A 4,084-nucleotide genomic window follows, 5' to 3' on the forward strand; every position below is an offset into this window, starting at 1 on the left:
GTATGAAAATGGCCATAACTTTTTAAATACTTGAGATATGAAAGTGAATTAGGTGTCAAATTAAACTTCTTTTTATGCTTTATCTGATGGGATAAATTGCAGATTTGATTTTTTAAATCTCAATATTTTGTAACATTGCTAGCTTGAGGCTCTCCCGCCGGCCGCTTTCATCTGGTATCGGGGGGGACCGAGAATCAGTCCTGGATCAACTCAGGAGTGCAGGAAACGTCCTCTTACCCCAAAATACTAGAGGAGCCTCTAGTATCTTTGCTTTTCCCTGTGACCTGATGTAAGAGCAGATTTGATAACTGTGGAGTCCGTCCCCGCTACCAAAGATGTCACGTTTGGCATAAATAAATGGCGGCCGTGACGTTCCGTTACGTACTACACGTCAGCCCATTGGATTTTGGAGGAGTGGTCTATCTTGCTCTGCTCTATAAACTTTGATACAAAACATCTCCCTTTGTCCTGTGCAGCGCCATCTGCTGCACGGGAGGAGCAAAGGGTCCTCCCACCCCACACACTCCACCAAACATCACACCGGCGAGATGGCCTGAAACACCCGTGGCCGCCGTTGCGGCGACTGCGGAGGGCTCAAAGAGGCCCCGATAAACAAAAGGAAGATGTCTGAACTTTATTGCCTTCCCTCACAGTGGGAAACATTGATTCCGCTGTGGGGGATGTTCATGTTAAATTCTAGTGTTGTGTTGTTTTTATTATATTTGTGAGCTGCATGGTAACTCAATTTTCACTGCACCAATTGGTGTATGTGACAATAAATGTAACTTGTAACTTGTAGGTTGATAAACAGTATAATCACCAAATAAGCAGTGAACTACGTAAACCTGGGGCATTGGCTTTGCACATATGGATATATACACACATTGACTGTTTTCTCTCCCATTTATTATAACCATTACAATGTACTATGTTTGCATATTCAGTTGCGCTTCTGTAAATAAGAATGTCATTGTTCTGGGACATGTGACAATAAAACACTTTATAACTCTTGATTTATTCCTTGACCAGACCCTTTTGCATCAGCTTCTTTGTAACTTTATCTCCTTTGAGAGTCAAGAATGTTTTATTGTCCTTTGTCCCAGAGAGAACAATGACATTCTGCACAACAGAATATGAAAATATAGTACACTGTAAACAATGTAATAAACAAGAAAAAAAATGAAGTATATGTAGAGATACATAACTCTGCGGGACAGGCAGCATCTCTGGAGAGAAGGAATGGGTGATACTTCGGGTCTCCAGCTTTTTGTGTCTATCTTCAGTATAAACCAGCATCTGCAGTTCCTTCCTACACAATATATATTATATCTACACACATAATTTATATATATAATATATAATATAATAATTTAACATAATGTATGTGTATATATATATATATATATTCGCCTTCCATCACAGTGAGCAATGTGGAGGAGTCACTGTGATGGATGTTTATGTTAAAATGCATTTTGTGTGTTCTGTTCCTTTTTATTAGTATGATTGTTTGGCAAATCAAATTCCTCGTATGTTGCAAAACATACTTGGATAATAAAGTATGATTATTATGATTATATATATAGATCAGTCTGAAGAAGGGTCTCGACCCGAAACATCACCCATTCCTTCTCTCCATAGATGCTGCCTGAACCGCTGAGTTACTCCAGCATTTTATGTCTATCTTCGATTTAAACCAGCATCTGCAGTTCTTAGCTACATACATATATTGTGGGCCAATTGGATTCTTGCGGTGGCAGCTCAGTCACTCAAGCCTGATGTGCTGACAGCTCACTCACGGCTGGTGGGCTGGCAGTTGACTCACAGCTATTCCTTGAAATTCCATTTCAAGGAGGGTGCAAGGCCACCAAATTCAAATGTAGTTTCCTACCATTTCAAGCGGGGTGCAAGGCCACCAAATTCAAGTGCAGTTTCATACCACTTGAAGCAGGGTGCAAGGCCACCAAACTCAAGTGCAGTTTCATACCACTTCAAGCAGGGTGCAAGGCCACCAAATTCAAGTGCAGTTTCTTGCCACTTAAGCAGGGTGCAAGGCCACCAAATTCAAATGCAGTTTCATACCATTTCATGCAGGGTACAAGGTACATAAAATCACACAAAACACCACATAAACACCACACTCACCACAACCACATATATATACACACATACATAAATGTATGTAAACGTATATATTAACATACATTATGTTGAATTATTATATATACATTGGACTAAGTGGGACCCGTTGGGTGCCAGCTTCACACGGGAGGGCTGGTCCCCCAATGCAATATTCCACCTCTCCACCAATTCCAATATACACTCACACACACACAGACTCACACACAGACAGACTCACACACAGACTCACACACATACTCACACACACATACACACACCCTCCACCTCACATACACTCACACACATACACTCACACACATACACACACTCATCCTTGTGATCTTGCAGAGTGACTGACTCGTGTCCATGCATCTGGGGTTTTATAGTCCTGCCCCCCCCCCCCCCCCCCCCCCCCGGAAGGTGCAATATCTCATTGCGGTGATTGACAGGCGCGAGGACCAATCAGCTGATCTCAAGGCTGACATGGTCGGATTACTGAAAGTAAGCATGCAGATACAGCAGGCAGTGAAGAAAGCTAATGGCATGTTGGCCTTCATAACGAGAGGAGTTGAGTTTAGGAGCAAGGAAGTCCTACTGTAGTTGTACAGGGCCCTGGTGAGACCACACAGTTGCACAGTTTTGGTCTCCTAATTTGAGGAAGGATATTCTCGTTATTGAGGGAGTGCAGTGTAAGTTAACCAGGTTAATTCCCGGGATGGCGGCCCTGTCATATGATGAAAGAATGGGTCGACTGGGGTTATAATCACTGGAATTTAGAAAGATGAGAGGGGATCTTGTAGAAACATATAAAATTCTTAAGGGATTGGACAGGCTAGATGCAGGAAAAATGTCCCCGATGTTGGTTGGAGTCCAGAACCAGGGATCACACAGATTTTAGAATAAGGGGTTGGCCATTTAGGACTGAGATGAAGAAAAAGTTTTCACCCTGCGAGTTGTGAATCTGTGGAATTCTCTGCCACAGAAGGCAGTGGAGGCCAATTCACTGGATGTTTCCAAAAGAGAGTTAGATTTCGCTCTTACGGCGAACGGAATCAAGGGATATGGGGGGGAAAAGCAGGAACGGGGTACTGATTCTGGAAAGGTCATATTGAATGGCGGTGCTGGGTCGAAGGGGTGAATGGCCTTATCCTGCACCTGTTTTTCTATGTTTCTATGATGGCGGGCTATGGTGGCAGGCGCGGAATCTATTGGGTAGAGACACTGCGATACAGGTGGAGGAGCTGCTCCTCCAGCGGTGGTGGTTGGCGGGAGAGGTTTGTCCGCTGGAGGGGGCTCAGGTTAGGGGTGACGTTAATGAGGGAGGGCTTGGGTTGGGGGTGAGGTCAGTTGGAGGGGAGTTGTATTAGGGGTGATGTCAGTGGAGAGGGTGACGTCAGTGGATGGGTGACGTCATTAGAGGGGTGACGTCATTAGAGGGGTTACGTCAGTGGAGAGGTGGGCGGGGCTGCGAGGGGCGGGCGCTCTCTATGATCTTTGCTTGCTATGGGGTCAGGATCCGTCAATCTGGAAGCGGACAGCCTCTGATTGGCTGGTGTGTTGGTGGGTGTGGTTTCGGACGGTGACGCCCACAGTGGGCGGGCCGTACGGGGTGGGTGGGCGTTCTTATTGGATGAAAGTGCTGCCATTCAGGCATTGGGCCCGCCTCCGATTGGCTCTGGCTGCTCCCCTTCCACCTGCCGCGGTGGGCGTGTTGGTTGGAGTGACGTCAGCGGTGGACGGGACGTGCGAGCGGGAGTGCGCCGTCGCCATTGGAGGATGGAGCTGTCATTCAGGCGCTGGGTGGGCGGGACGTGCGGGCGGGCGCCGTCGCCTTTGGAGGACGGAGCCGTCATTCAGGCCCTGGTGGGCGGGCCGTGCGGGCGGGCGCTGCTGCCATTGGAGAATGGAGCTGTCATTCAGGCGCTGGGTGGGCGGGCCGTGTGGGCAGGCGTCGCTGCCATTGGAG

Source organism: Amblyraja radiata, chromosome 13, assembly GCF_010909765.2.
Source record: "Amblyraja radiata isolate CabotCenter1 chromosome 13, sAmbRad1.1.pri, whole genome shotgun sequence".
In the NCBI taxonomy this organism is placed as follows: domain Eukaryota; kingdom Metazoa; phylum Chordata; class Chondrichthyes; order Rajiformes; family Rajidae; genus Amblyraja; species Amblyraja radiata.